Source organism: Hyla sarda, chromosome 10 (assembly GCF_029499605.1).
Source record: "Hyla sarda isolate aHylSar1 chromosome 10, aHylSar1.hap1, whole genome shotgun sequence".
NCBI classification, from domain to species: Eukaryota; Metazoa; Chordata; class Amphibia; order Anura; family Hylidae; genus Hyla; species Hyla sarda.
The window spans coordinates 78,144,317-78,169,429 of NC_079198.1; the positions used below are offsets into that span (position 1 = coordinate 78,144,317).

The window sequence follows — 25,113 nt, forward strand, 5'->3', positions numbered from 1 at the left end:
ATAAAAAATATGTAACCATAATAAAAATAAACATGTGGTAGTGCCCCGTGCGTAAATGTCCGAACTATAAAAATATATTAGTTAAACCGTACAGTTGGCGTATGCGCAAAAAAATTCCAAAGTCTAAAATAGCGTATTTTTGGTCACTTTTTATATCATGATAAAAAGCGATCAAAAAGTCAGATCAATACAAAAATGGTACAGCAAAAATTAAGCCCTCATAAGCGGAAAAATAAAAATGTTATAGACAATTTTAAACATATACATTTTCGTGCATGTAGTTGTTTTTTTCCCAGAAGACAAATTCAAACCTATATAAGTAGGGTATCATTTTAATCGTATGGACCTACAGAATAAAGAGAAAGTGTCAGTTTTACCGAGAAAGTGTCAGTTTTACCGATAAATGTACTGCGTATATATATATATATATAATATCAAATATATTTTTTTGTGTCCCCATATATTTTTGGGTAAAAAGACTGATTTCATTACAAAGTAGAATTGGTGGCGCAAAAAATAAGCCATCATATGGATTTTTAGGTGCAAAATTGAAAGGGTTATGATTTTTAAAACGTAAGGAGGAAAAAACGAAGGTGCAAAAAAACGGAAGAATGTTCGGTCCTTAAAGGGGTACTCCACCCCTAGACAGCTTATCCCCTATCCAAAGGATAGGGGATAAGATGTCAGCAGATCGCCACGGTCCCGCTGCTGGGGACCCTCGGGATCGCCGCTGCGGCAAGTTCGCTCTGCACGTAATGACAGGCAATAAAGGGGCCGGAGCATCGTTACGTCACGGCTCCGCCCCCGTGATGTCACGGCCCACCCCCTTAATACGAGTCTATGGGAGGGGGCGTGGCGGTCATCACACCCCTGCAATAGACTTGCATTAAGGGGGTAAGCCGTGATGTCACGAGGGGCGGAGCCATGACATCACTCTGCTCAGTCCCCTGTATCGCCCGTCATTACGCACAGAGCGAACTCTCTCTGTCTCTAATAGTGTGGTGCCGCAGCGGCGATCCCGGGGGTCCCCAGCAGCAGGACCGTGGTGATCTGACATCTTATCCCCTTTGGATAGGTGATAAGATGTCTAGGGGTGGAGTACCCCTTTAAGGGGTTAAAGAAAGGTATTGGATTGAGCTAGAGCAATGGTCTTCAAACTGTGGCCTTCCAGTTGTTGCAAAACTACAATTCCCAGCATGCCCGGACAGCCGTTGGCTGTCCGGGCATGCTGGGAGTTGTAGTTTTGCTACGGCTGGAGGGCCACAGTTTGAAGACCGCTGAGCTAGAGCAAAGTACGTGCCTATTTAAGCTTCACCCTAGTCCATTTCTTGATCTTTATTTAAAAAGTGAACGATCTGTTCTCCTTGCAGAATTGGATCTACTATATCCTGCTATAGACTCGGGCCATCCGCGTGATTCCGGTCTTAGGGAATTGTCAGCCACGCACCTTCCTAATAAAACCTTTAAAGCTTTGCTCTAAAGAAGCAGACGAAGAAGAAGAAATCTCATTGAAGAATTGCAGAACAAAGCTTCCGCGTATATGATGCCTAAAACAAATAAACTAAACGGGACATCAAAAGACCCATTTCTAAATCCATCCCTCTGTGTGCGCTATACCGGGAGCTAAGCCATAAGCAGCTTGTTCTGGTGCCGAGCAGCTTGTCTGAGACAACTGTTCTATACGTGCTACAGTGCAAATGTTAAATGTTAGTTTGATATTGAAGGCTAATCCCACAGAATAACTCAGCACTCCATCTTATTTATCTCCTGAGAGATCAGAAAGGCCCTTTGAGGAAAATACCTCTGAATATCTAATTAGTTCTGCAGTCGTGTTACTGTCATATTTCGAGAATAGCTGGTGTGCTCCAAAGACGTCAAGTCATCTATACTTTTCTTTTTGTAGACAGACTTGTAAGGAGTTATTAATGAGTCCGTGAACAGGCAGGACATTGACCTTGTCATTAAGACGTCTGCCTTCCGAGTATGTGGAAATTGTGCAGATGATCTTTTTATTGTCTCATCCTATGATATGATTGCTCAGCTATTTTTTATTTTTATTTTTTTCTATACGATCCGTCAGCACTTAATGGACAGTACTAGAGATGAGCGAACTTACAGTAAATTCGATTCGTCACGAACGTCTCGGCTCGGCAGTTGATGACTTATGCGGCATAAATGAGTTCAGCTTTCAGGTGCTCCGGTGGGTTGGAAAAGGTGGATACAGTCCTAGGAAAGAGTCTCCTAGGACTGTCTCCACCTTTTCCAGCCCATGGGAGCACCTGGAAGCTGAACTAATTTATGCAGCATAAGTCATCAACTGCCGAGCCGAGAAATTCGTGACGAATCAAATTTACTGTAAGTTCGCTCATCTCTAGACAGTACCAGACTGTAGGGACACACCCTGATGGCAATGGGAAAGGTAAAGCCTGTTGTCAATTTATGCAAGTATTTTCAGAGGGAATAACAGGAATTGCACCAGAGTTGAACCCGGCACAGGACTACTACTTTTTTTTATTTATTTTTAATTTTTTTAAAAGGTGTGCTCCAGTGAAAAACATTTTTTTTTTTTTTTTTGTTCATATCAACTGGCTCCAGAAAGTTAAACACATTTGTAAATTACTTCTATTAAAATATATTAATCCTACCGGTACTTATCAGCTGCAGAAGTTGAGTTGTTCTTTTCTGTTTGACAACAGTGCTCTCTGCTGACACCTTTGTATGTCTCAGGAACTGTCCAGAGTAGGAGCAAATCCCCATAACAAACCTCTCCTGTTCTGGACAGTTCCTGAGACAGACAGGTGTCAGCAGAGAGCATTGTTGTCAGACAGAAAAGAATAACTCAACTTTAGCAGCTGATAAGTAAGTACTGGTAGGATTAAGTAATTTTTATTTTTTTTTATAGAAGTAATTTACAAATCAGTTTAACTTTCCGGAGCCAGTTGAGATATATATATATATATATATATATATATATATATATATATATATATATATATTATTATTATTATTATAATTATTATTATTATTATTATTATATATATATATATATATATATATATATATTATTATATATATATATATATATATATTTATATTATATATATATATATTATTATATATATATATTTATATTATATATATATATATAATATTATTATATATATATATATATATATATATTATATATATATATATATATATATATATATTATTATATATATATATATTATTATATATATATATATTATATTATATTATATATATATATATATATATATATATATATATATATATATATATATATATATATATATATATATATATTATTATATAAATAAATAAAAGTTATTATTTTTTTTAATACCCCTTTAATCCCGCTCCTAGATTTCTGGCAATTCCCGCCCACTACCGCAGGGTGTTTACTCCAATCCCGCCTGCTCGCTATACACATGGTGGTATATGCAGAGCATACTCCCATGTGTATAGCAGTGTGTACACTACAGATTAGGCCTGGGTCACTGGTCCTCCAAATGGACTGAGCCCCCAACAATGAATTCAGCCGGAATATTTCACACGGACATTCCGCTTCAGCAAAGTTCCATTAAATACTATGTGATTCTGCTGCACTGTTCACACAGTGAAATTTCTGTGGCAGATGTTTCTTGATTCTGGCGTTTTGCTCGGAAATGCGTTGCCGTCGATAAGACGGCATTTCCGAGTGGTCCTAGCACCTGCCGAATCATTTATTTGTGCCGCGCATGTTTTTCGTGTGGACATTCTGCACAATTTGCTCCATGTGAGCATGGCCTCAGGCTGGTGTTCAGAATGTCGTCGCAACAAGAATCCACCATGGAAACAAACTGCTTGATTTTACATATACTTTTTTGTGTTTTTATTTTGAGATGCTAAAATTCGACTTTGTTTTTTTTAATTACATTTTTTTTTTATAAAAACAAGTTGCAGAATCAACATATAAAAATGTTTTCATCAGTTCGGTTTGGTTTGCAGTATTTACGATATGCAACAAATTTTGTTGGAGAAAACAAAAACCTACAGGGCCTGCCTGGACTCCTATATGTCCTCTTAGACTACTCTGACTGTATAGTTCACCACCGTGACAGCCATACAGGCCCGTGCGGGCCCTTTAAGCATGGTGAAGTGGATGGGAAGTAATCGTGATTATATAACTAGCAATTAGCTTATTAATGAAGGGCGAGCTGTTAACGAGGGGCTGCGAGCTTTCCCCCTCCACTCCAGAAGCTCTGGGAATTAGCCGGACCTTTGTCCCTTATGAGTAATGCTTGTTTAACCCTACAGCTGCCTTAGAGATTTGGAATCTTTGTTAACTTGAACCTAGGTGTCCAACCCGTGGCCCTCCAGATGTTGCAAAACTACAGCTCTCAGCATGCCCGGACAGCATGCTGGGAGTTTTAGTTTTGCAACAGCTGGAGGGCCACAGGTTGGACATCTAGGATCTGGAAATATGTGCTGGAAATTATTTTTGTGTTAGGCCTGGTCACCATTAGCTTAGGTTAAATCCGGTTACCATTAGCTTAGGTTGGGTCTGGTTACCATTAGCTTAGGCTTGGTCCGGTTACCATTAGCTTAGGTTGGGTCCGGTTACCATTAGCTTAGGTTGGGTCCGGTTACCATTAGCTTAGGTTGGGTCCGGTTACCATTAGCTTAGGTTGGGTCCGGTTACCATTAGCTTAGGTTGGGTCCGGTTACCATTAGCTTAGGTTGGGTCCGATTACCATTAGCTTAGGTTGGGTCCGATTACCATTAGCTTAGGTTGGGTCTGGTTACCATTAGCACACATTTCAAGTTTGATATTGATGGCCTATATTTAGGTCAGAGTATCAGTTTTATATCAGTAGGGACCTCCTCCTGGCACCCTACTGATTGAAGGGGCAATGCTCTGGCATTTAGCTGTTTACCCGGCCCAGCACTATACCATTTTAGTGGCTATGCCGGTTACTGCAGCTTACTGTGGACCTGAGCTACTTGAATGGACCTGAGCTACTTGCACTACTTGGCACAACCACCACAAAATGTATAAATCGGTGTCTGGTAAAGAAAAGGCTGCAGGACTATGTCAAAAACACAGTATGGCCAATGCCATAGCGCACCAACTAACATATCAGTATTTTTTCAGAGTTTGGGAGGAAACCGGAATGCTTGGTGAAAACTCAAGCAAATACTGGAGAATGTGCATGCTACATGTTGATGTTGGGCTTAACAGGTTTGAATCCAGTTGATGTTGGGCTTAACAGTGCTGCCAGACAACAAGGCTAACCACTAGGCCACCACACCACCCATTCCATTGTTATACGGGTCTGTCATCAGACTACAGATTGCCGATTACAGCCTGGAGCTTGTACAAGGGAAATTCAAAGTTGACCATACTACAGCAGCGTTCTCAACTTGAGGCTCTGCGGCTACTGCAAAACTACAACTCCCAGCAGCTGTTGTTGGTGCTGTAGTTTGGCAACAGCTAAAGAGCCATAGTTTGGATGATACTGCTCTACAGTATGTGTAGGATCTTCTGTTTATATCTATGCTGAACAAGGCAATGCTGCTGATGGATGATTACCCCCTATAAATGGGCACTGTAATTAAAAAATGTTTTGCTATTGCGCTTATGGCAAATAAAAAATATTTTTTATGTACTTATTTTTATTTTATTTTTATTTTTTTTTATAAATGAAGTTTTCTATGTTTTCTTTGTGTTTAAAAAAAAAAAAAAATTAATAAAAATAAAACTGCCACTAGGTGTCTTCCTACTTGTCCAGAGCACATTTCCCCTCCATCTCTTGCACAGACTTTGGACTCCTGCTGGCCTGGCTGAGGGTGTGTGTGTGCAGCCTTAGCCAATCATGGCTTATCTCACACTGAACTGCTCTTTGCTGTGTGTAGCAGAGTGAGGAAGGAAGTTCTTTCCTGCAGGGTTTCAGATGAGGTCATGTCTGCTGGGTAACGCCCCTTTCCAGTCTGTGAATCTGATTGAGCAGAAAATATAGAGCAATATCAAGGTAGAAAACTAAAAAAATAATAAAATTAAAAGCAGGGGGTGGTTTATCATGATGGGGGCAGTGAACTAGGAGGATTATAAAATTGAACAAGATCATGAGCATTTTATTGGCGGCTCTGTGTTATACCTGCGTAGCATTGTGCTGAAGTCACTGTGCCGGCCTATGTCCTGGATGAATATGCAGATTCCTGTACCTGTGCCCCCTGTTATTATAGCGTTCGGATTTAGTAATCCGTGTGGGAAGCGGAGGAGCCCATCCTCTTATGTTTACTCTCACCCAGCCCTGCGTGGAGGGAGATTTGATCTCTGTCTGTGTCAGATAATCCCAGTAATGTTACTGATTGTATCGGCCGAGAGACGCGCCTGATTCCTGCAGTGCAAACACTGTGTGCCTATGATGCAGGATTCCTCCGTTTCCATAGTAACTTAAGGGGAGATTACAATTTAGCTGTACTTTTCCTGTGGTCTGTCTCTGCTGCCCACACATCGCTGCATTTCTGGTTTTTCAACTTTGGCCTTAAAAGCATTGAATTTTCTACCCGCTAATCTTCCACCTGGAACAAGATGTGCTGCCTCCATACAGTGTGCGCAGGTTGTGTCCAACACTGTTATATTTGTGTCAAGCTTAACGTTGGATAAGACTGATTTGTCAGCTACAGATATGTACAGTATACATAGCAGTGCTTGGAGGTATATAGGGATTTATACAGTATGCTCTGCAGCTTTGCTGGGAGGGGGGGCGCATATGCGGATGTGTATACAGTATGCATTGCAGATTCAGGGGTAAATCGGGATGTATGCATTGCACTGCAGGGGGTATATTGCGATGTATACAGTATGCATTGCACTTCAGGGGGTATATTGCGATGTATACAGTATGCATTGCACTGCAGGGGGTATATTGCAATGTATACAGTATGCATTGCACTGCAGGGGGGTATATTGCGATGTATACAGTATGCATTGCAGTGTTGGTATACATCCTCATATACCCCCTGAAATTGCAATGCATACTGTATATATCTCCATTATACCCCCCAGCGCTGCAATGCATACTGTATACATCCCGACTCTGCATGCATAGGGGTATATGAGGATGTATGCGTTGCAGTTTCGATGGTATATAGTGATCATTGGATCACCTTGTAGCCCCAGGGTCCTGAGCTTTGAATCTGCACAGAATTGTATGCTACACCTATGTGTGTTCCGTCTGGTTACTCTGGTCTCCACCCACACTCCAAAAACATACCAAAAGTTCACTTGGCTTCTGATTCTGGCCTAGCATGTAAGAGCTCATTCATACTGTATTTAGATATTGTCTGACCAAGGACAGCATCTGCAAGGAATTTGTATATTCTCTTCTTGTTTGCCTGGGTTTTCTCTGGGTACTTAGGTTACCTCCCACACTCAAAAAATAGGTGAATTTAGATTGAGAAATATTTTTAACAAATATTTAAATATTTAAAAAATATATATAAAAAAATTTATATATATATATATATATATATATATATATATATATATATATAAAGTTTTTCACCGAAGTACCCCTTTAAAGGAGTAGTCCAGTGCTGAAAAACGTATCCCCTATCCTAAAGATAGGGGATAAGTTTAAGATCGCGGGGGGTCCGACCGCTGGGGTCCCCCACGATCTCCTGTACAGGACCCCGGCAGCCCGCGGGAGGGGGCTTGTTGACCACTCGAACGAAGTGGCGGCCAACACGCCCCCTCAATACAACTCTATGGCAGAGCCAGAGCGCTGCCTTCGGCAATCTCCGGCTCTGCCATAGCGATGTATTGAGGTGGCTTGTCAGCTGCTGCTTCCTGCGGTGGTCGACACCCGCTATCTGGCCAGTGAGCCGGGGTCCCGTACAGGAGGTCTTGGGGGGGGCCCCAGCGGTCGGACCTCCTGCAATCTGAAACCTATCCTTAGGATAGGGCATACGTTTTTCACCACTGGACTACCCCTTTAAAGACTTTACTCAATAATGATACATTTCTTGTTCCTTTTTATTTTTCTTGCCTAAATGTGTTAAAAAAAAACATGAAAAAGGCTTTAAAGAGGAATTTCTTCAGTTGTCATTTTCTGCAGTTGTCTCGTCCCCCTGCTTTTTCTCTGTGTTTGGGAGGATGGGAGCACGATCCATACCTGCAGCTCAATGGATTCTGGGAAAAGCCATCAATGCGGTAATGAAGCCTTGTGATAGAGGTGACACCTCGGGCATCATTGTTCCTAGATACCTGCATCGTCTGGAGGCTGACAAACGTGATATCATTTACATTGTCACAAACAGGCGGCAGCTTCTTTCTGGTGCAGCATCAGAGAGGAATGAGATCAGGAGGATATGCTACTGTAGGCTGTGAGCTTGAATGACAGGGCATGTTACATGTAAAGAGGCACTGAATAGCAGCCATTGGGTGGCACACAGATGTGCAATAAATAGTCATAGGGCAGGAGGGAGAGTTAAAACTTGCCTCATTTATTAAAGTGTACCTGTGTCTATAATAATAATGCTTCTATATGTTACTCACTAAGTCATGCATATTTACATGTCTTTTATAAATATATCTAGCTTCTGTATTTAGCTAATGAATCCCTCAACTCTGTTGCTTTCTCATTATGACATCCACTTCTCAAGAAGGGGCGTAACCTAGACAAACACTGAGCACTCAGAGTCTGCTGTGCTGTGTCTCTTCATCCAATCGCTGCAGGATTCTCTGTAATCCCCTTCTCTATGATGCAGTCTGATATGACAGGGGTGAGCACAGAGGAGTGCTAGTCCCACCCTCACTCGCTCTTATAAAAGGTTTTTGATTCTGACAGTGCCCATTTAAAGGGGTATTGCACTGGCCAGTGTTCCGGCTGTGTTTGGAACATTTAGTTCAGAACACTGTGCATGCGCTGTGGGGGTCGGCCACACCCCCTTGTGAAGTCAGGCCACGCCCCCTCAATGCAAGTCTATGGGAGGGGCTTGGGGGGCATCATGCCCCCTCCCATAGACTTGCATTGAGGGGGCTTGGCTGTGAAGTCTTGAGGGGGCGCAGCTGGAACACTGGCCAGTGGAGTACCCCTTTAAGGTAATGGGTCTAAGGTAATGGGCCTATTTCTTAATAAAGGTTAGTCATCCCACCAATAGACAAATGACAGTGCAAATAATAAGAAGTTAAACTTGTTCTATTTTTATCATTTTTAATGGGTTCCCTGTGGTTTACTGGGAGCCACAGAACTGGCAGCAGAAATTTAAAGTATACCCCCGGATTTATGTCAATGATTTGACCACATAGAAGCCAAATCTGATGCAGAATTCATGTAAAAAAAAATTCTTCAATGCAGATTTAAAATCCAGTACAACAAAGTCCAAGCCTTGTGAACTACCATGCAGATTCTAATTCAGAATCTGTCCGTAAATGCAAGTTAACGCAACTGTACTTGAACGAGGCCTGACACCTCCATTCTCTTGCAAGAGGTAATATTACAGTAGTCAAATAAAATATCTAAAGCAGTGTTTCCCAACCAGTGTGCCTACAGCTGTTGCAAAACTACAACTCCCAGCGTGCCCGGACAGCCAAAGGCTGTCCGGGCATGTTGGGAGTTGTAGTTTTGCACCAGCTGGAGGCACACTGGTTGGGAAACACTGCTCTGACTAAACAAGGACCTATGAGAAGAAAAAATGTGATCTTTATTTAGTCAGAAGTATTTTTAGTCTTTTTTGACTCTACTGGATTAGTAAAATTTGTCACCTATTCTGAGAACAGTGCCACACGTGTCCTTAGGTAGTTTGTGGTATTGCAGCTCATCTCCATTGAAGGCTGAACTGTTATACCAGAAATAACCTATGGACACAACGGGAAACCGTTTTTGGAACAAAGCAGCCATGCTTTTATGGTCTCCTTTATTTATTTATTTTTACATTTCTTGCCAGATCCGACTCTCTTTGGGTTTTGTTTCTCAGCCATTTGTCTTTGACAATCCCAAGACAAACACATTATGATTGTATGTAGTGGAGTATATAAATGTGACATGAGATGATGAAGAGGATGAGCCAAGGATACAGGGAGCTATTGACACTAAAGGTCAGGTTTTATATATTACGGAGATCGCAGGAAAAATATTAAGTGCACGGGATGGAATATATAAAGACTAGAGCAAGGTCATCTCTGCGGAAGGTTAAAGAAGAAGCCCAGACCCGTGCTGCTTCTCTTCTCACTCCATTGGATGGTTTTAGACAGCTATACGCATTTCTGTTTTCTAGGTACACTATAAACATCTTTAAAGGGGTACTCCGGTGGAAAACTTTTTTTTTTTTTTTATCAACTGGTGCCAAAAAGTTATACAGATTTGTAAATTATTTCTATTTAAAAATCTTAATCCTTCCAGTACTTATCACATGCTGTAGACTACAGAGGAAGTTGTATAGTTATTTTCTGTCTGACCACAGTGCTCTCTGCTGATACCTCTGTCCATGTCAGGAACTGTGCTGAGCAGGATAGGTTTGCTATGAGGATTTACTCCTGCCCTGGACAGTTCCTGACATGGACAGAGCAGAGGTGGCAGCAGAGAGCACTGTGGTCAGACAGAAAAGAACTATACAACTTCCTTTGGATATATAGCAGCTGATATGTACTAGAAGGATTAAGATTTTTACATAGAAGTAATTTACAAATCTGTTTAACTTTCTGGCACCAGTTGATTAGAAAATAATTGTTTTCCACTGGAGTAACCTTTAAAGGGAACCGGTCTTCCCTTTCATGCTTCCGAAAACCTAAGTCATGGAGGCAGTCCCTGGTGGCTTCTTCCTGCCCTACCAGCTTCAATTGTTTGGATAAAGATAGAGATTTATAGATCAAAGCCAGTGGGCATCAAGATACCTCCGGGAACCAACCTGACGACTTGTGGTTCAGCCAGTGATAACATGTTGCCTTTAACATTAAAAGCTTTAACCCAGTGGTCCCTAACCAGTGACTCTTGACCCCCATGTGATGCTGCTTGCCACAGGAGAACTGAGTTATGTCCGTATGCACTGGAAAGTAGCTGTTTCATAACCATTGCAGACCTTGTACTACACTCAAGGGCCACATTAAGACATTGTTGATGTATGAACAGGCACCACTGGGACGAAGACACTGGGACAAAGACAGTTCAGCACCGCCTAGAGAAGAGGAACCAAGGACTGCACATGCTCACAGCTTTCTCCATTGTAGTTTATAGGAGAGAACAATGTTTAACTGTCAGGGTCCTAATGGTTGATGGCTCCAAAGGAAGGTATTGTGGGCCACATGTTGTCTTTTGGCCAGTGTTGAATGTGACTCACAAGGTACAGAATGTTTGGGGACCTCTGCTGTATCCTTTGTGTTCATATATAATGTTACCCTAGTTTTAGTGGTACCATCAGACAAATTTCTAAATAGAAGCCTAAGCTTGTGTTGGTAAAAAGTTGTCATTTTCTTGCCATTCTATAAGGATACATGTATGGACAACATATTAGCAAGTCGGTATTGGACCCTTGAATCACTGATAGCATGCTGTGCTAAGGTCAAAGAATACGTTACTTTTCCTGGCCTGCATTTCAGAATGTGTACTACACCCAAGGGGATTAAAACAGAGGTAGTTCCATCGAAGACATTTATGGTATATGAACAGGCACTACTGGGACTCCCACATATATAGAAGAGAACTGTGCCCTAATAGTTCATAGCTCCATAGAAAGACATTGTGGACCACATGTGGCCTCTTCGGCAATGTTTCCCAACCAAGGTGCCTTAGGCTGTTGCAAAACCGAAGGCTGTCCAGGCATGCTGAAAGTGGTAGTTTTGCAACAGCTGAAGGCACCTTAGTTAGGAAACACTGCTCTTGGTACTTTTTTTTTTGTCTTGCTGCTTCACACTGTTATATACAGGTACGTATGTTTTTTTTTCTCTTGTCTCGCTAAGTTTATTAATTCATCATTTTTTTATTTTATTTTATTTCTCATAGTCATGGTTTAGTTACTATACTGTACTAATGTAAGGTAGACCACTTACTGTAACAAGTAAACCTCTCATCTCAGCTTCTCTAATCCCAGCAGCTATAACAGCGGCTATGCATTCCAAATGCATGGACAACCCTATAATAATAATCATGTCAAGTCCACCAAAGCGGAAACCGTTTTTTGCCATATAAGGGGGGAGGCATTACATTCATGATGTCTATAGGACCTTATTACTAGTAGCTCCTTATGTGGACCGCAAGTTGGACCAATCTAATAGCCAAGATTTTAGCATCCAGACCCAAAGAGCTTTTATAAACATCAGAAGGAAAGAACCCAAAAATGTAGGCGCTAGGTTCAGATTTCTAGGCCGGTTGGCTGCCTTTCTTTTGAGAATTGTCCAGCCCTGCTCCAATACACACCATAATTGCAATTTACGGTCGGTCTATGCCATCATGTAGTTTATGCCTAGCAAAACAGGAGTTCATAAGGCGGAAGTCTGTTAACCATGTGCCGGGAACGCGGTGCAAACATGAGGAGGCTGTATAATGCATTCAACTCAGTACATACGGAAGCTATTGGAAATTGCTGGATCATGTCAGGAACTGTCAGCGGTTACTGTAACTACATTCTCCTGGAACACCATATATCATATGCAGAGGAATGCGCTACAACTCGACAGCAGATTTCCGTGAACTCCTCTTCTTGGGAATAATCCATAAGGACTCGGCAGCAAGAATTCTGCATCCTATTCTTGGAAAGCTCCCTGGTCTGATCATAGGATCATTGTAATCCTTTTGGCTTTTATATGGTTCATTTTGTTTATTTTACTTCAAAGCTACTTTAATGCTTTATGGCAGCCAGAAAATGTAGGAACAAAATCCAAGTCTCTATCAGCTAAAGTAATCGCTATAGCTTAATACCTTGTTAACAGGATGACGTTAGGCTTCGTGACCAGTTAGTTATTTTTATATTTTTTTTTCTTTAAAGTGTACCTGTCGTAAAAAAAAAAAAAAAAGCTTTCTATATAATGTAGATAAAATTATATGTATATTTGTAATACACATTGATTAAAAACTGTGTATATTTTTGGTCGGAAAATGCTGTCTTGTCCCTGCAGCTATTGCCTGTGTGTTTTTGTGCAGAGACAAAATTACAGAAATTTTGGGAGGGACAAGCAGGGCTCTGTCCACTGAGGACAAGCGGGGCTCTGTGCACTGAGGACAAGCGGGGCTCTGTGCACTGAGGACAAGCGGGGCTCTGTGCACTGGGGACAAGCGGGGCTCTGCGCACTGGGGACAAGCGGGGCTCTGTTCACTGGGGACAAGCGGGGCTCTGTGCACTGGGGACAAGCGGGGCTCTGTGCACTGGGGACAAGCGGGGCTCTGTGCACTGGGGACAAGCGGGCTCTGTGCACTGGGGACAAGCGGGGCTCTGTGCACTGGGGACAAGCGGGGCTCTGTGCACTGGGGACAAGCGGGGCTCTGTGCACTGGGGACAAGCGGGGCTCTGTGCACTGGGGACAAGCGGGGCTCTGTGCACTGGGGACAAGCGGGGCTCTGTGCACTGGGGACAAGCGGGGCTCTGCGCACTGAGGCTCCATGACATGCCCCTGGTTCACACAGCAGGCTGTTTAACAAGCCAGGCAATAGCTGCAGGAACACCCAAAAATATACACATTTTTAACCAATGCATATAACACATATACATATAATAGTATCATCTACATCATATAAAAAGCTTTTGCAAACGACAAAAGCACTTTAACTATGAGATGGTTATTCTTAAGCTGCCCCCAAAGGCATTTCGCCTTACTTTACACTGCAGCTCAGCTCTTTCAAATCAGCTGCAGTGTTTAAGCACGAGCCAAATCAGTGCATGAAAAGCTTATTTCCATAACGACACAATAGATGTATAAACTGCAATATGTTATATCTACCAGTGTAAAAATAATAGCGGTGTATGGCGAGGCCCCCGGTCTTCTAAGATCAGAGATCCCGGAGTTAGTTTTTACTATGAACATATATGGATGTCCTGTAGTTCATTATGTATATCTTAGTAGTCACACAAAACCTCCCTTCTTGCTCCTGCAGTGCTCCCCAATAGACAGATAATAGATATATTATAAGCCAGAAAACATTCAATTCTTTGTCTCCAAAACTTTCATAGAATCGTGGAACGTGTTAAATCATTTTACATGCCGTACAATGCGAAACCTTGAAAAGCGATGCCCTTTGGGGAGTGTATTTTGCCGATCTCCTTTGCAGGGTACTTTATGTTGAATAATAGAATGAATCCTATTGTCCCTCACACTTGCCTTCTCCTCTGGAGTCAGCTTGAATGAGAAACGCGTATGTCAAATATATCTATAAACAGAATTTGTTATATGCGCGACATATCTCCATCAGATGGCTCCCATTTTTTGTACAGGGAAAGTTTGTATATGAATGCCACCTGCAGTAACCGTGCCATGCTCCTTTACATACAAAAGAATCGGCCGGCGGTGTTGGGAGATGGTGAAGAGCCATTTTATTCATCACCTTGATAATAGGAGAAAACCTCTGAGCTTCATTATGAATGCACCGCAACACGCTTTTCCGTTGCGAGTTTGATTGTCAGCTCTGCTGTGCAAGCTGATCACTTAAATAGTTCTGTGTGCAGCCCACTGCATGAGACTGATTATCAACAGATGGTGTTTAGCCCTCCGAACAAAATGGAGGGAGGGAGGATGAGGGCTCTGTGTATCCTAACCTTGTCCATCTGTCTCCAAAATGAATATAGAAACCTCACCTGAGGAGTAAATGAGGAAGAGGCTATTGCTGTTTTCTGGTTAATGCTTTTGTGGTCATAGGGCAAAATAAAATGGATTTTCGGATCTTGTTGCCTGTGAACATGCCCACCATATGAGTTATTTGGCTAATTGTAACAAGAGGACAGTCCTAAAAAGCTATCTTGTGTCTCTCTATGGGTTTGTCCATAACATGAAAAGCCATGGTTGCTTCTTAAAACAGCGCCACATCTGTAGACAGATGGTATGCAGTATTGCAACTCTGCTCTATTGTGGTAAATACCACACAGTAATGTATTCAAATGTATGGCTTAGGAGTCCAGGGGGTGGTCCTAATCAGTGATTGACAGTTATTTATATGGCTGCTCATTCATGTAATGCATTTGTTACTTTAATGGGACCACCTGCTGATATTCTAAGTCCAGACGGAGCAAATAAATATATATATATATATATATATATATATATATATATATATGTGTGTGTGTGTGTGTGCAATAAAATGTATACATCTGTGCAGCTCCTCTTGCTCTACATCATGATGCTGGTAAACTGGGCAGTTTATTCATGATGACAAGTTTCCTTAGTTTTGCCTTAGTCTTGTTTTAACTCTTATATGATATTAGCTACCTTAGATTCTTCTGGGCTTAAAGGGGTACTCCACTGGCCAGCGTTCGGAACATTTAGTTCCAAACGCTTTGTGCGCGTGCAGCGGTGGTCGACCACACCCTCTTGTGCTGTAAGGCCACGCCCCCTAAATGCAAGCCTATGGGAGGGGACGTGACGATCGTCTCACCCCCTCCCATAGATTTGCACTGAGGGGGCGTGATCTGACATGAGGGGCGTGGCCGACCCCCGCAGCACACACACAGTGTTTGGAACTAAATGTTCTGAATGCTGGCCAGTGGAGTACCCCTTTAACATTTCCAGGATCCCCTCTTACAGCCTTTGGTGGTTCATTTCATACCACCATTGATGCCAGTGCCAATATCTGAGCATTTGTGTAAGGAAATATCTTCTTTAGGAGATATTGGAGATTATGTTGTATTTTTTGTATTCATGACAGAGGGCTTTATAATGCCATGCAATGTAGGTACAGTTGAACAGGCATGGAGAGAACAATCGTCTACCAATGTATCCATGCACATCCTGGTCCATATTGGTTGTTTCATTTGACCAGACTGGCTGTATATGATCATTCATATTTTGACAGGTCTAATTGATCATTCTGAGAACATTCTTTCTTGAAAAATTGTTCATATCTATTACCTAAAATTTTAAACTGACCCAACTTCTCTTCAGGCAAGCACTGTGCCAGTCGGCTAAAAAGTTGCTTTGGTTAAAATATAAATTTTCATCAGCTTTAATCTAATGTTTATGGGCACCTTTTATGTGTTGATGTTGTCTTTCAAAAGCAAGAAGTAACTGTGGGCATTGTGTCAATCCTATTAGGTACATTTTTTATTTATTTATTCTATATTTTATAGATGTCTACCCTTTTGGAAATGGATCTGGATGATCATGATTTGTGAAGGCAGGAGGATGAAAGAGTCCTTGTGGATCCAGCAGAGATGTCCAATGGCCGACTCTGTACAAGCCTTCATACATTCATGAGTGTTAACTAGTCCATGATTGGTCAACAAGGATCTGCAACAGACCTAAACAACCTTCAGGACTGCAGATGTTTTTGAGTACATCTCCCATGATGGCCTTACAGCCAAAATGCTGCCGAAGAATCATGGAAGATGTAAGTCCAAAGCATCTGCAGTGCCAAGGGTTGCCTATGCCTGGTCTACAAGACTGGTGATTTTGGTTCTGCTGGTCATTTACCAGTATCCTGAATAGCAATTTTTTTGGTTGATCATTCACAAGCATCATTGTTTGCTCTAACCACATTCATACTTACCAACAGTCCTGGTAATCCGAAGAAAACTCTGTCCTGTAGCCGAATGTGACCCCTGCAGTTGCTCAACTGCTGAGGAACCTGATTGGCTGAGGTGCACACACCCCCTCCGCAAACTTCCCTCCTACTTAAACTGGAGAGCAAAATGGTCAGAGTATATGCACACTCCACCCAAAATTGTTTCTGGAGATTTTAGGGGATTCCTCAGGTGCGGGAGGTAGATATCCAAAGTTAAATTTGATTGAAATGTTGTATAGAATTCTTATGTCATTGTCATATTATAAAGCTCTAGCGATAATTAAATATAGTAGGTAATGGACCTCTTTATGCCCATCCATCATACACAGCTACCATTGTTCTGTATTATATTAATCATACTCAGACATAGAAGGCACCAGTCCTGTGGATGTGTAATTTCAGGGTAGAGCTCCTTTTATTTACTTTATAATTATAGTATATCCATACAAACGTTTAATACCTCTGACATGTGCGCTGCCTTATTAGCCCATTCCTCAATTCTACCATTGAGCCACAGATGTTAAATGTCTGCCAGACTGACTATTTCACAATGCATTTCCAGTATACATCATTAGCAATACTTGTTAATTTAGACCGTAAGTACAGTTTATTCTTTTTAGTTACTGCCCACTGCTGTTGGCACCGGCATACAATATGCACTTCATTGCATTGCTTATGTTCTGCAGTTTGATTCATGGTTCACATTCTTTTATGGACTGAAACTCTATCCTGGTGTCTTCACAATACACACCTTTTAATGCGCTGTGTAGTGGGCCTCTGGGGAACCGCTGTATGTGCTTATTGGGAAGCGGCAAATTACATTTTTTTTTTCTTTTTGGCTGAATTTTCCATTACGTGACTGTGTGCTGCCCACACTGTGGAAAGGCAGGCGGCTAGTAGCCTGATAGAACCATGCAAACTACAAATCCCAACAAGACGACATATATATTTTTCTTTTTGTTTTGTAGGATTGTCATAAATATGGTACACACTACCTGGACATTTTTTTAATAAATTTTTTGTAAACTTGATAGTGGTTGCTATGCACGAGGTGATATGTGTTATGGCTCCTTGTCCTCTATATGAGCTCTAGTCCTGTGTGGAGATAGTATTGGAGTATTTGTCATAGACCGGTGATCTATGTGCGTCACCCCAATGATTTTTCTGTATAACGAGGTTCTGCCAATGCTTCTTGGCCGAACATCTAGTAGTCTTTTGTGCATTAGGGATCTAGAGATTTGGTTCTTTGATGGGAAATAGGACTTTTACACAGGAATCTTCAGCTGATCTTGTACCCATGGCTCTGGCATACTATGCTCTCCTTGTTTCTGTCTATTATCCAACCATTACTGTGGTAGGTTTTGAGGCTTTCTTCTTGCTGTCGCTCACATCTCTCTTGTGCTGGTGCAGTGAGAGGCTGCGGGTTTTGTGCTGTTATAGAGTGACCCCCGTCTCAGAGACATTCCTTGTTATGAATAGTGAAGATTGCTTGTTAAGTGGAGAGAGGCGCTGGGCACATTTCACTCCGGCTCCTTTTGTGTTTTTCCTCTTGCTCGGTCTCTGCATGGACGCTGCCAGCCTCCCATTAACACTGAAGCCAAATGACTGTCAGCTGGATCCTCCACTTCCTATTCCTCTGCGCGTTTAATGAGTTTGCATTGTGCTGGACTCTGCACTAAACCCTTTCCTGTCCAACCTTTGTGAAAGCTGGCAGCCTGGTGATTGTCAAAGAGGGCGAGGGAGATGAGTAGAATCACACGTAGAATATATTCGCTACAAGATGGTAACACGTGATGGATGGACTCTCCTGGATCATGCTGTTGCTATGTCCTAATGTCATCTCTAGTATTAATAATAATAATAAATAATAATAATGAACATTCATTGTTAAAGAGGCTTTCAAGATTGAGACATTTCCCCTAGAATAGCAGAGACCTGTGTATACACTAGAAAGGGATGCACAGCTTTCTCTAATCCAAAATCCTGTACTATCCCTAAAGAGTCACAATAAAACCTAAAGTCAACTGTCACCCAAAACACACACAGTGCAGTAGAGGTTTACAAGACTACTCCAGGTATACCTGTGCGGAATCGGGGTCTGCTAAGCTTCAGGGTTGCAATGCCTCTCTCCAGCTACAACCTGCCTGCTCTTTGAGGGCACATACGTGGTGTCAATCGAGGGTAGGAGCAAGTGTGACGTAGCTTGGGAGAGAAGTGCAGGTTAGTGGACCCCGGGAACAGTTCGGGCCGACTCCCGGATTGGTTACAAAACCATTTTTAATTAATATAAATTCTCAGAACAGGTATGCCTGGAGTAGGACTCTGAAGCCCTACTGCACTGTGTATACAGTTTCACGAGCCTATGTTAGAGGACATATACAATTTAAGAGTAGTGTGACGCGTGCCGTGTTTTTTCTGCATATTTTCTGCAGCTGAATTTGCTACCCATTGACTTCAGTAAGTTGGGAAATATGCAGAAGCAAAATACGGCACATGTGACCCTACCCTAAATGGTTATTCCAAGCTGAAATATTCATTGCACGTCATCCATCTCCCACCTATGTGAAGGTCCCATGTTCCCCTTTTTCTGTGCTCCAGAAAGGAAGAGATATGTTGACCACACATACAGGCAGCTTTTTTTTTTTTTACTTATCGTTTACAGATATTAAAGGGGTACTTTACTTTTCTTTCCTTATGCTAGTTAGTCAGCGAGATATAGTGGGGCATAGTCAGGAGAGGACTCGAATGACAACCAGGGCAACCAGATCGTGGTGTAAGTGGTGATTCGCCTCGGGGAGTCAGCTCTCAGCTCCTCCATTCCATGTAGTCGGGAGATCTCCTGGAGCCAGGACGAGATGGTCGGAGTCGTGTGCGACTTCCATAATGTCGGGATCACGGTCCTGGCCGCCAGGAGCATAAATGTGATCAGTTTCACTGAAGTCCTAGAAGTCCCTTTGGGTAATATGGAGAGCAGAAGGGTTTTTCAGGCTCGTGCTGGAGGGTCACTGCAGTGATACGAGAGATAAGGGAGAGAACCCTGGTCCAAAAGCCAAGTAAGGAGAGGCATGTGAGCCAAATGTGCACCATAGTACCTCTTCCGGAGGAGCATCTCCAGCACAAGTCCGAGGTTCCCGGGTACATTGAAGCCAACAAAGCCGGGACCCAATACCACCTTGAGAGAACCTTAAAATTTACTTCCTGTGCCTTGCAAGATATTGAAGTGGTGTGGCACCTGACCACACCACTTCAATATCCGATGTCTTTTTCCCATCCATTTCTGTAAGAGGCAGGGGTGGAGCTGTGATTGTGAGTAATGAGAGGATATAGGACACTTATGGCGTGAGGTATTGGCGTCCGTGAAAGACATAGTTTCTCAAAAGGGGTGTGTTGCCTGTGTAGGCCAAGAGTGTGTTTGGAAGTCGAGTAAAAGTGTTGCAATTGGATATATTGATACTGATGGATCCGTGAGGGGCAACTATCCTCCAGTATCTCTCCCAAACTCTTTAGTGCCGAGGTTGAGGTCAGGGACTGGATGGTGACGTACTGGGTACTGGATCATCCCAAAAAGGTAGTGCAATGTTGGGCCGGGGTGAAAATAGGGTTGTGGAAAAGAGGTGTAAAAGGACCGTCGCATTCGATAAAAGGTTTCCCCGAAAGGAATCGGGAGGTCATGAGGCATATGGAAGAGAGTGTCGGCGGTATGGTGTCATAGTCTGAGGGTCGTGATCTATATCGAGGGTCGTGATCTGTGCGGACTCAAGTGCAAACCATTGTTTGTCAGTTGTGCAGTGAAAGCAGTCAAGGACACGTGTGAGGACAGCTGCCAGATAGTAAGAGTGAATGTCAGGGAGGGCTAGGCCCCCATCCCGTTTTTTTCCTGAACAGGACATGTTTAGCCAGTCGGGGGTGTTTGTTGGCCCAAACCAATTTGGATTGTGCGGACTAGAGCTCCTTGAAAAAGTGCCGGGGAGGGGTCACTGGGAGGCAGGAAAATAAATAGAGTAATCTCGGGAGAATATTCATTTTAAAGATATTAATCCTGCCTAACCAGGAGAAATCTTTCTTATCCCATTTAGACATGTTGGATCGCAGTGTGTGAAGGATTGGAGGGTAGTTGAGGTGGAAGGACTGTGATAGATCAGCCGGGGCCTGGCTCCCCAGATATTTAATGGATGTGGGCTGCCATTTGAAAGGGTAGAGAGTTCGGAGAAGGCGCACCACGTGTGGTGGGAGAGAGATATTAAGGGCCTCACATTTGGACATGTTTAGTTTATAGTTGCTGAATGAGGAGAATCGAGTGATCGTGGACAGCAAGGATGGGAGAGAGATAACAGGGGAGGACAGGTACAGTAGTTAGTCATCGGCAAACACTGCACTCTTGTCATGGCGTGTAGGCATGGGGAGTCCCCTCACATCTGGGTTCTGTCGATGTCCACCAGGAGGTGCTCCATGCAGAGGACGTAGAGCAATGGAGAGAGGGGACACCCCTGCCGCATGCCATTGGAAATGTCTAACAGTGTCGACAACCGACCATTAAGCCTAATGTGGGCCTGGGGCATGAGTAATCTTGATGGTTTTTGTGACTGTACTTAGGGGACACTTTCTGCCTAGAATATGATAAATTTTCAGTTGTTTCACACTTTTTTGTTATGTCTATAATTCCACATGTGTTAATTAATAGTTTTGATGCCTTCAGTGTGAATCTACAATTTTCATAGTCATGAAAATAAAGAAAACTCTTTGAATGAGGTCATAGCCACCTGGATTGTAGGAATGCCTTTTATAGTACCCGGCGTTGCCCATTTTTTTACTTCCTAATGCTTGTTGGGGAGGAAAATCAACAAACGAGGAAGCTTTTGACTTCATATCCCATGCCCATATATTGTCATATCCCGTCCTCATAACCCATCCTCATATCTTGACCTCGTATCTTGACTTTGTATGCCCCTCCTCGTATGCCCCTCCTCGTATGCCCCTCCTCATATCCGGTCCCCCTGTCCGGTCCTCCTGTCCTGTCCTCTTCTCCTGTCCTTAGGTGGGACTGATTTGTGATGAAGATATTGTAAGCTGAAAATAGAAGGGGACGTGGCTTTGTGGGACTGGGTGTTATTTGCAAGCCAGACAAATGCACAAAAAGGATAGAGAATAAAAGGGATGGGGCTTAAAAAGTTTGTGTGTCTTTGTGAAATGGGGTGTGGCTTGCAAGCTGGACTGACACATTCACCAGGAGATGCAGAGTGGATCTTGTGGAGTAAGGTACTGGATGTCCCATCTACTTGCATGTGACTTGAAACAAAAAGCCATCTTTTATATAAGGGTGTAGCTAAGGGTTAATTTAAATATCATATATTTTTATTTGACATATAAGTAATATGTGTACCAGGTATTATTGAAATATCTCCAGCCGTACGGAAGTTGTGTGAACCTACATTTCCCATTGATTTGCATGGGACTTTAAACAAAAACCCCAACCCTCACAAAAGGGGGTAGTTAAGGGTTAAATTAATTATCCTATATTTTAAGCGGACATATAAGTAACATGTGACCAAGTATTATCGAAATATCTCCAGTCGTTTGGAAGTTATGTAATTTCCCATAGATTTGTATGGGACTTTAAACAAAAACCTCGACCCTGGCAAATGGGGGGGGGGGTGGATAAGGGTGTTAAATCACCTATCCTATGTTTGTTGTTGACATATAAGTAACGTGTGCCAAGTTTCATGTTAATATCTTTAGTCGTTTGGACGTGATACTGGAACATGCATACACACATACAAACACACATTGAGTTTTATATATATAGATTACCCTTTAGCAGCTAACAGAACCCTCATATATGTTGTGTGCCCCGTCTACACTACACGTGTATTCTCTATCTTTATGGTATTTGTAGTCGCACTGTGAGGCATCTGTATATAGAGTTGATTTGAGGGTCACGATCTGACCTGTGTGATAACCGTCAATTTTACGATCATAGGGTATAAGTAATAACCATTTTGGAGAATGCCAGAGCTTCCATGCTAGAACATGTTACCTTTGTCATCCTTGCAAATAATCTTTTCATGAAAATGGGGAATGCACACCCATATCCGGATAATCATTTGTCAGGACATCATTTGGGGGGGGGGGGGGGGGGGATGAGCCAGTGTGAGCTGGTACTTACTATCACGTGGGGCCAAGGAATGTGTGTCATGCCCCAAGCATAAAACCAAGTACATGAGTATAGACATCTTTGGATTATGAGTGACAGAGATCAGAAATAAGAAAGCAAATATATAATAAATGGTTTAAAGACTATATTGGGGGTTTCATTTTGAAAGTGAGTTGTACTTTAACCTTAAAGGGGTATTCCGGAGGGGAAAAAAATATTTTCAAATCCGTTTCAGGAACTGTCCAGAGCTGGAACAAATCTATATAGCGAACCTCTCCTGCTTTGGGCAGTTCCTGACACAGACAGAGGTGTCAGAAGAGAGCACTGTGGTCAGACTGGAAGGAACTACACAACTTCCTGTAGAGCATGCAGCAGATGATTAGTAGTGGAAGGATTAAGATTTTTATATAGAAGCAATTTACAAATCTCTTTAACTTTCTGGCACCAGTTGAGTTGAAACATTATTTTCCCTCTGGGGTACCTCTTGTAACGTGACTATAATCATAACAAAAATGTCAATGATCCAGTGCCAATCTGGTGGACTCTCACAAAAGTTGTTCTATTGGTGGAATGTATGGGTGCTCTTTACCCCTGTGAATCATGACTACAAGGCCAATTTAGATATTCATAATGGATCCATACTGCACCACCTAATGCATTACAGTAGCCTGGAACTCACCTGTTAGTTGCTGAAGGTCTTTTAGTTCATTTTATGAAAAACAATACAGGAATGTCTTGACTTAAATTGACACATGTTGGCTCTGCACTGAGCCGGTGGTGTGCCGACTGGGCTGTTCCTGTCTATTCCTATTGATTACTTTGATTTTAAATGTGACCTGTTCTCTTGCGTTCCATATTGTAGTGGCATCTTCCCCAACAAGGAGAGAACAGGGCACCATATAAAAGCACATCTACAGGTCCATAAAAAAATAAAATGGGCTACATACACCACGACCTTGATGTGTGAATACAGCCTGGTGCGGCCCACTGTGCCATCATACGTACCATTTAAATACCAGTTATAAAAGAGACATATTCTTCATATTTAAACGGAATGTTATTTATATGAACATTAGTTTTTACCTCTTCTTTATAGATTATAACACCAATCATTTCCTCAGTAATAACCTATATTATTGCTATGATTTTAAAGAATACCCACACCCCACTACCCAAGAGCAACTGCTGACATAAGGTATAGACAGGTGATGCTCGCTGCTGATCTGTTGCTCCCATAATGCCTCATTTCAGTTGGCTTTCCTACAGCTGTGTTTGTATTGCATTACGTAGTTCACCACAAGTAAGAATATTGATCAGCCTCGGTCTTCAAGGTCAGCAAGCTTTTAATGTTTTTTTCTGGGAATCCTTGGTTTCTGATTACAAACAATAATAATAATAATTAATAAGTTTTAATTGTTTACGGATAGAACACCATTCCTTTTTGTGTATGGTGTCAATTGCCATAAAATGAGTTGATCACGGACACGTGGCTACGTTTAGGATGAAGACGCTGTTAACTGGAATGGGACTTCTGGGGATGTGGAATTCTTCATGAAGAAATTTTAATGAGACCCTGCTGGGTTACTGCCGGGGATCACAATGTGAAAATCCACCATGTGATTACAGCCCGTAGCCCGGGACTTAACAAATGCATCTTCATCGGTTGTGGTGAATGACAACTTGCTTTTACTGGCATGTCCTATTGGATACCTTCTTTTAAGAGTGGGATAAGCCTGAATTAACTCTTCCTGGGGTGCAGTGAGGACTCATTTGAGGGGGATTCCAGCTAAGGATGGGTCCTGCTGACAGTCTTTGGTATCCTGCAGGGGCCTTTTGTTTTTTTATTGTAATGTGAAAATGATACTAAATGTTTTCAGCTGTTAACAAGAAGCAGTAAAATATGAGCCGTGTTCTTATAGCGTGCAGTCTCTGCTGGAATACATGTGTTTTCTCAATGCAACTGCCCCTGCCATTCACATTCTATTAGGAGAGAATGCACTAGGAACTAGGGTGATACCAGTGGGGACAGTCCACCCTGGTGCAAGGTACAGCACTGCCGGTTTCTTATTAATTGTGAAGTGCTGGGAGACTGCCCGCTGCCGTCACTCTGAGCTGTTAAGTCCTGTGGTAAAGACTCTACTGGGATAAGCAGAAGCAGAAGGTGTCTCTTTATAATACACTTGTGGGACGAGCGGCCTCAATTTTATCTCATGCGACAGTGGAGACCATGACTGTATTACTGCGGTGCTCCATTAA

At 42.3% G+C, this 25,113-nt stretch overlaps 1 protein-coding gene and 1 long non-coding RNA gene across 6 annotated transcripts in view; one reads left to right on the forward strand and one right to left on the reverse strand.

The window, feature by feature from the left end:
• The window catches only part of LOC130294188 (uncharacterized), a 12,020-nt gene extending 5,404 nt beyond the window's left edge, over window positions 1-6,616 (reverse strand). The window contains exon 1 of the long non-coding RNA XR_008848424.1: window positions 6,159-6,616. This is a non-coding gene — a long non-coding RNA (uncharacterized LOC130294188). The remainder of the gene's footprint in view (window positions 1-6,158) is intronic.
• CADM1 (cell adhesion molecule 1) overlaps window positions 1-25,113 on the forward strand; it is a 279,815-nt gene that overhangs the window by 105,657 nt on the left and 149,045 nt on the right. The gene's annotated exons all lie outside the window — the stretch shown is intronic.